The sequence below is a fragment of the Hoplias malabaricus genome, chromosome 1 (genome assembly GCF_029633855.1).
Source record: "Hoplias malabaricus isolate fHopMal1 chromosome 1, fHopMal1.hap1, whole genome shotgun sequence".
Classification (NCBI taxonomy): domain Eukaryota; kingdom Metazoa; phylum Chordata; class Actinopteri; order Characiformes; family Erythrinidae; genus Hoplias; species Hoplias malabaricus.
This window is the reverse complement of record NC_089800.1, coordinates 16898381-16905880: the sequence shown is the minus strand read 5'-3', so window position 1 is coordinate 16905880 and position 7500 is coordinate 16898381. Positions and strand designations below refer to the sequence as shown.

At 42.4% G+C, this 7500-nt stretch overlaps 12 non-coding genes across 12 annotated transcripts; all 12 read left to right on the top strand.

Moving 5' to 3' along the window:
* Positions 1–30: 30 nt before the first annotated feature.
* Positions 31–103, top strand: trnar-ccu (transfer RNA arginine (anticodon CCU)). The gene has a single exon. It is a non-coding gene; the product is annotated as a tRNA-Arg (tRNA).
* A 7-nt stretch (positions 104–110) lies between these two features.
* trnam-cau (transfer RNA methionine (anticodon CAU)) lies at positions 111–182 on the top strand. The gene has a single exon. It is a non-coding gene; the product is annotated as a tRNA-Met (tRNA).
* An 829-nt stretch (positions 183–1011) lies between these two features.
* trnar-ccu (transfer RNA arginine (anticodon CCU)) lies at positions 1012–1084 on the top strand. Its single transcript has one exon. It is a non-coding gene; the product is annotated as a tRNA-Arg (tRNA).
* Positions 1085–1091: 7 nt separating this feature from the next.
* trnam-cau (transfer RNA methionine (anticodon CAU)) lies at positions 1092–1163 on the top strand. Its single transcript has one exon. It is a non-coding gene; the product is annotated as a tRNA-Met (tRNA).
* Positions 1164–1992: 829 nt separating this feature from the next.
* On the top strand, positions 1993–2065 carry trnar-ccu (transfer RNA arginine (anticodon CCU)). Its single transcript has one exon. It is a non-coding gene; the product is annotated as a tRNA-Arg (tRNA).
* A 7-nt stretch (positions 2066–2072) lies between these two features.
* On the top strand, positions 2073–2144 carry trnam-cau (transfer RNA methionine (anticodon CAU)). Its single transcript has one exon. It is a non-coding gene; the product is annotated as a tRNA-Met (tRNA).
* Positions 2145–2973: 829 nt separating this feature from the next.
* trnar-ccu (transfer RNA arginine (anticodon CCU)) lies at positions 2974–3046 on the top strand. Its single transcript has one exon. It is a non-coding gene; the product is annotated as a tRNA-Arg (tRNA).
* Positions 3047–3053: 7 nt separating this feature from the next.
* trnam-cau (transfer RNA methionine (anticodon CAU)) lies at positions 3054–3125 on the top strand. The gene has a single exon. It is a non-coding gene; the product is annotated as a tRNA-Met (tRNA).
* An 829-nt stretch (positions 3126–3954) lies between these two features.
* trnar-ccu (transfer RNA arginine (anticodon CCU)) lies at positions 3955–4027 on the top strand. Its single transcript has one exon. It is a non-coding gene; the product is annotated as a tRNA-Arg (tRNA).
* A 7-nt stretch (positions 4028–4034) lies between these two features.
* Positions 4035–4106, top strand: trnam-cau (transfer RNA methionine (anticodon CAU)). Its single transcript has one exon. It is a non-coding gene; the product is annotated as a tRNA-Met (tRNA).
* A 1519-nt stretch (positions 4107–5625) lies between these two features.
* trnar-ccu (transfer RNA arginine (anticodon CCU)) lies at positions 5626–5698 on the top strand. Its single transcript has one exon. It is a non-coding gene; the product is annotated as a tRNA-Arg (tRNA).
* A 988-nt stretch (positions 5699–6686) lies between these two features.
* Positions 6687–6758, top strand: trnam-cau (transfer RNA methionine (anticodon CAU)). Its single transcript has one exon. It is a non-coding gene; the product is annotated as a tRNA-Met (tRNA).
* The last annotated feature ends 742 nt before the right edge of the window (positions 6759–7500 follow it).

Below are 7500 nucleotides of genomic sequence, written 5' to 3'. Positions count from 1 at the left end.
GCAAGGAGAATATATGGAGCTTTTTTCTGAGCCCCATTGGCCTAATGGATAAGGCACTGGCCTCCTAAGCCAGGGATTGTGGGTTCGAGTCCCATCTGGGGTGTACTGCTAGCAGAGTGGCGCAGCGGAAGCGTGCTGGGCCCATAACCCAGAGGTCGATGGATCGAAACCATCCTCTGCTAAAGATGAAGACACCCAACAATCTTTGGGGTTTCATTTTCAGACAAAAGGAGGCCAAGCTTTCTTGCTAGGATGTTCTCTCTCACATCAGTGAAAAGATAAGTCTAACCAATGCTATCTTTACATGAGGGGGCACCCAGATTTGAACTGGGGACCTCTTTTGATCTGCAGTCATTTTTGAGCAAAACTTTTGACTTTCTCCAATCTTCTCTGTACTCACACCCTGAGCAGAGGAGACTCATATTTAGACAGCACTGGTCTTACTTTCAAGACATCTCATGCCAAAGCCAAGATCTGATGGTTTCACTTTCAATACATTCAAGTGAAAACATATATGGGTTTTGGACAGTGGAAATCTACAACTCTAATGACATATATGACATTATGGGGACATCGGATGCATGAAAAATGTTTTTTTCTTAGCATAAAAATAACGTTATTCCAAAGAGTAACCAGTCTTTGGCCATCCTATCTGTAATATATTTCACATCAGTGAAACATCATGTTTGTGCCAAAATAACAAACATTTATTGATGCATCCCATGTCTCCTTGATCTCATATCTGTCTTTAGAGTTGTAAAATTTCAAGTGTCCAAAACCCACATATTTTTTGACTGTAATATATTGGAAGTGGGATGGTGAGATCTCAGCTTTGGAACAACATAGGAGGATTTGACAAGCACACCTGCCTATGTCTGAGTCTCCCTTACGCAGGGTATGAGTTTGGAGAGGATTGGAGAAAGTCAAAAATTTCACCCAAAAATTTTCCAAAGGTGACCAGTGAATGCAAAGGCAAGCTAGGCAAGGAGAATATATGGAGTTTTTTTCTGAGCCCCAGTGGCCTAATGGATAAGGCACTGGCCTCCTAAGCCAGGGATTGTGGGTTCGAGTCCCATCTGGGGTGTACTGCTAGCAGAGTGGCGCAGCGGAAGCGTGCTGGGCCCATAACCCAGAGGTCGATGGATCGAAACCATCCTCTGCTAAAGATGAAGACACCCAACAATCTTTGGGGTTGCATTTTCAGACAAAAGGAGGCCAAGCTCTCTTGCTAGGATGTTCTCTCTCACATCAGTGAAAAGATAAGTCTAACCAATGCTATCTTTACATGAGGGGGCACCCAGATTTGAACTGGGGACCTCTTTTGATCTGCAGTCATTTTTGAGCAAAACTTTTGACTTTCTCCAATCTTCTCTGTACTCACACCCTGAGCAGAGGAGACTCATATTTAGACAGCGCTGGTCTTACTTTCAAGACATCTCATGCCAAAGCCAAGATCTGATGGTTTCACTTTCAATACATTCAAGTGAAAACATATATGGGTTTTGGACAGTGGAAATCTACAACTCTAATGACATATATGACATTATGGGGACATCAGATGCATGAAAAATGTGTTTTTCTTAGCATAAAAATAACGTTATCCCAAAGAGTAACCAGTCTTTGGCCATCCTATCTGTAATATATTTCACATCAGTGAAACATCATGTTTGTGCCAAAATAACAAACATGTATTGATGCATCCCATGTCTCCTTGATCTCATATCTGTCTTTAGAGTTGTAAAATTTCAAGTGTCCAAAACCCACATATTTTTTGACTGTAATATATTGGAAGTGGGATGGTGAGATCTCAGCTTTGGAACAACATAGGAGGATTTGACAAGCACACCTGCCTATGTCTGAGTCTCCCTTACGCAGGGTATGAGTTTGGAGAGGATTGGAGAAAGTCAAAAATTTCACCCAAAAATTTTCCAAAGGTGACCGGTGAATGCAAAGGCAAGCTAGGCAAGGAGAATATATGGAGCTTTTTTCTGAGCCCCATTGGCCTAATGGATAAGGCACTGGCCTCCTAAGCCAGGGATTGTGGGTTCGAGTCCCATCTGGGGTGTACTGCTAGCAGAGTGGCGCAGCGGAAGCGTGCTGGGCCCATAACCCAGAGGTCGATGGATCGAAACCATCCTCTGCTAAAGATGAAGACACCCAACAATCTTTGGGGTTTCATTTTCAGACAAAAGGAGGCCAAGCTTTCTTGCTAGGATGTTCTCTCTCACATCAGTGAAAAGATAAGTCTAACCAATGCTATCTTTACATGAGGGGGCACCCAGATTTGAACTGGGGACCTCTTTTGATCTGCAGTCATTTTTGAGCAAAACTTTTGACTTTCTCCAATCTTCTCTGTACTCACACCCTGAGCAGAGGAGACTCATATTTAGACAGCACTGGTCTTACTTTCAAGACATCTCATGCCAAAGCCAAGATCTGATGGTTTCACTTTCAATACATTCAAGTGAAAACATATATGGGTTTTGGACAGTGGAAATCTACAACTCTAATGACATATATGACATTATGGGGACATCGGATGCATGAAAAATGTTTTTTTCTTAGCATAAAAATAACGTTATTCCAAAGAGTAACCAGTCTTTGGCCATCCTATCTGTAATATATTTCACATCAGTGAAACATCATGTTTGTGCCAAAATAACAAACATTTATTGATGCATCCCATGTCTCCTTGATCTCATATCTGTCTTTAGAGTTGTAAAATTTCAAGTGTCCAAAACCCACATATTTTTTGACTGTAATATATTGGAAGTGGGATGGTGAGATCTCAGCTTTGGAACAACATAGGAGGATTTGACAAGCACACCTGCCTATGTCTGAGTCTCCCTTACGCAGGGTATGAGTTTGGAGAGGATTGGAGAAAGTCAAAAATTTCACCCAAAAATTTTCCAAAGGTGACCAGTGAATGCAAAGGCAAGCTAGGCAAGGAGAATATATGGAGTTTTTTTCTGAGCCCCAGTGGCCTAATGGATAAGGCACTGGCCTCCTAAGCCAGGGATTGTGGGTTCGAGTCCCATCTGGGGTGTACTGCTAGCAGAGTGGCGCAGCGGAAGCGTGCTGGGCCCATAACCCAGAGGTCGATGGATCGAAACCATCCTCTGCTAAAGATGAAGACACCCAACAATCTTTGGGGTTGCATTTTCAGACAAAAGGAGGCCAAGCTCTCTTGCTAGGATGTTCTCTCTCACATCAGTGAAAAGATAAGTCTAACCAATGCTATCTTTACATGAGGGGGCACCCAGATTTGAACTGGGGACCTCTTTTGATCTGCAGTCATTTTTGAGCAAAACTTTTGACTTTCTCCAATCTTCTCTGTACTCACACCCTGAGCAGAGGAGACTCATATTTAGACAGCGCTGGTCTTACTTTCAAGACATCTCATGCCAAAGCCAAGATCTGATGGTTTCACTTTCAATACATTCAAGTGAAAACATATATGGGTTTTGGACAGTGGAAATCTACAACTCTAATGACATATATGACATTATGGGGACATCAGATGCATGAAAAATGTGTTTTTCTTAGCATAAAAATAACGTTATCCCAAAGAGTAACCAGTCTTTGGCCATCCTATCTGTAATATATTTCACATCAGTGAAACATCATGTTTGTGCCAAAATAACAAACATGTATTGATGCATCCCATGTCTCCTTGATCTCATATCTGTCTTTAGAGTTGTAAAATTTCAAGTGACCAAAACCCACATATTTTTTGACTGTAATATATTGGAAGTGGGATGGTGAGATCTCAGCTTTGGAACAACATAGGAGGATTTGACAAGCACACCTGCCTATGTCTGAGTCTCCCTTACGCAGGGTATGAGTTTGGAGAGGATTGGAGAAAGTCAAAAATTTCACCCAAAAATTTTCCAAAGGTGACCGGTGAATGCAAAGGCAAGCTAGGCAAGGAGAATATATGGAGTTTATTTCTGAGCCCCAGTGGCCTAATGGATAAGGCACTGGCCTCCTAAGCCAGGGATTGTGGGTTCGAGTCCCATCTGGGGTGTACTGCTAGCAGAGTGGCGCAGCGGAAGCGTGCTGGGCCCATAACCCAGAGGTCGATGGATCGAAACCATCCTCTGCTAAAGATGAAGACACCCAACAATCTTTGGGGTTTCATTTTCAGACAAAAGGAGGCCAAGCTCTCTTGCTAGGATGTTCTCTCTCACATCAGTGAAAAGATAAGTCTAACCAATGCTATCTTTACATGAGGGGGCACCCAGATTTGAACTGGGGACCTCTTTTGATCTGCAGTCATTTTTGAGCAAAACTTTTGACTTTCTCCAATCTTCTCTGTACTCACACCCTGAGCAGAGGAGACTCATATTTAGACAGCGCTGGTCTTACTTTCAAGACATCTCATGCCAAAACCAAGATCTCATGGCTTCACTTTCAATACATTCAAGTGAAAACATATATGGGTTTTGGACAGTGGAAATCTACAACTCTAATGACATATATGACATTATGGGGACATCGGATGCATGAAAAATGTTTTTTTCTTAGCATAAAAATAACGTTATCCCAAAGAGTAACCAGTCTTTGGCCATCCTATCTGTAATATATTTCACATCAGTGAAACATCATGTTTGTGCCAAAATATCAAACATTTATTGATGCATTTACATTTACATTTACATTTACATTTATGCATTTGGCAGACGCTTTTATCCAAAGCGACTTACAAAAGAGGAGCTAACATTCGAACTACAGCACAAATTATGCAAAATACCTTACATTAAGTGCAGTATGCCAGGAAGTAATAAGTGCATTATTAAGAAAGACATTCAGTGCAAAAGATACTCTCGGAAGAGCTGGGTTTTCAATGATTTCTTGAATGCAGAGAGGGTTTCTGTTGCTCTGATAGTGCTTGGAAGCTCGTTCCACCAGCGTGGTACCAGAGATGAGAATAGCCTCAACTGACCTGTACGGAGGGTTGGTCGTGTTAGTAGGCGCTCCTTTGAGGAACGGAGAGGGCGGGCGCTAACGTATGGTTTTAAGAGTCTATTGAGGTAGATGGGAGCAGAACCAGTGAATACTCTGAAGGCCATCATTAGTGATTTGAATTTGATGCGAGCAGCTAAGGGTAGCCAATGCAGCTCAACTAATAGGGGCGTGACATGTGCTCTTTTTGGTTGGTTGAAGACCAGGCGTGCTGCCGCATTCTGGATCATCTGTAGCGGTCTCACAGCACAGGTCGGAAGACCTGTCAGGAGGGCGTTGCAATAGTCTAGACGGGAGATTACTAACGTCTGAACGAGGAGCTGTGTTGTATGTTGAGTTAGGTATGGCCTAACCATCCTCTGATGCATCCCATGTCTCCTTGATCTCATATCTGTCTTTAGAGTTGTAAAATTTCAAGTGTCCAAAACCCACATATTTTTTGACTGTAATATATTGGAAGTGGGATGGTCAGATCTCAGCTTTGGAACAACATAGGAGGATTTGACAAGCACACCTGCCTATGTCTGAGTCTCCCCTACGCAGGGTATGAGTTTGGAGAGGATTGGAGAAAGACAAAAATTTCACCCAAAAATTTTCCAAAGGTGACCGGTGAATGCAAAGGCAAGCTAGGCAAGGAGAATATATGGAGTTTTTTTCTGAGCCCCAGTGGCCTAATGGATAAGGCACTGGCCTCCTAAGCCAGGGATTGTGGGTTCGAGTCCCATCTGGGGTGTACTGCTAGCAAAGTGGCGCAGCGGAAGCGTGCTGGGCCCATAACCCAGAGGTCGATGGATCGAAACCATCCTCTGCTAAAGATGAAGACACCCAACAATCTTTGGGGTTTCATTTTCAGACAAAAGGAGGCCAAGCTCTCTTGCTAGGATGTTCTCTCTCACATCAGTGAAAAGATAAGTCTAACCAATGCTATCTTTACATGAGGGGGCACCCAGATTTGAACTGGGGACCTCTTTTGATCTGCAGTCATTTTTGAGCAAAACTTTTGACTTTCTCCAATCTTCTCTGTACTCACACCCTGAGCAGAGGAGACTCATATTTAGACAGCGCTGGTCTTACTTTCAAGACATCTCATGCCAAAGCCAAGATCTGATGGTTTCACTTTCAATACATTCAAGTGAAAACATATATGGGTTTTGGACAGTGGAAATCTACAACTCTAATGACATATATGACATTATGGGGACATCGGATGCATGAAAAATGTTTTTTTCTTAGCATAAAAATAACGTTATCCCAAAGAGTAACCAGTCTTTGGCCATCCTATCTGTAATATATTTCACATCAGTGAAACATCATGTTTGTGCCAAAATAACAAACATTTATTGATGCATCCCATGTCTCCTTGATCTCATATCTGTCTTTAGAGATGTAAAATTTCAAGTGTCCAAAACCCACATATTTTTTGACTGTAATATATTGGAAGTGGGATGGTCAGGTCTCAGCTTTGGAACAACATAGGAGGATTTGACAAGCACACCTGCCTATGTCTGAGTCTCCCTTACGCAGGCTATGAGTTTGGAGAGGATTGGAGAAAGTCAAAAATTTCACCCAAAAATTTTCCAAAGGTGACCGGTGAATGCAAAGGCAAGCTAGGCAAGGAGAATATATGGAGTTTTTTTCTGAGCCCCAGTGGCCTAATGGATAAGGCACTCGCCTCCTAAGGCAGGGATTGTGGGTTCGAGCCCCATCTGGGGTGTACTGCAAGCAGAGTGGCGCAGCGGAAGCGTGCTGGGCCCATAACCCAGAGGTCGATGGATCGAAACCATCCTCTGCTAAAGATGAAGACACCCAACAATCTTTGGGGTTTCATTTTCAGACAAAAGGAGGCCAAGCTCTCTTGCTAGGATGTTCTCTCTCACATCAGTGAAAAGATAAGTCTAACCAATGCTATCTTTACATGAGGGGGCACCCAGATTTGAACTGGGGACCTCTTTTGATCTGCAGTCATTTTTGAGCAAAACTTTTGACTTTCTCCAATCTTCTCTGTACTCACACCCTGAGCAGAGGAGACTCATATTTAGACAGCGCTGGTCTTACTTTCAAGACATCTCATGCCAAAGCCAAGATCTGATGGTTTCACTTTCAATACATTCAAGTGAAAACATATATGGGTTTTGGACAGTGGAAATCTACAACTCTAATGACATATATGACATTATGGGGACATCGGATGCATGAAAAATGTGTTTTTCTTAGCATAAAAATAACGTTATCCCAAAGAGTAACCAGTCTTTGGCCATCCTATCTGTAATATATTTCACATCAGTGAAACATCATGTTTGTGCCAAAATAACAAACATTTATTGATGCATCCCATGTCTCCTTGATCTCATATCTGTCTTTAGAGTTGTAAAATTTCAAGTGTCCAAAACCCACATATTTTTTGACTGTAATATATTGGAAGTGGGATGGTCAGATCTCAGCTTTGGAACAACATAGGAGGATTTCACAAGCACACCTGCCTATGTCTGAGTCTCCCTTACGCAGGGTATGAGTTTAGAGAGGATTGGAGAAAGT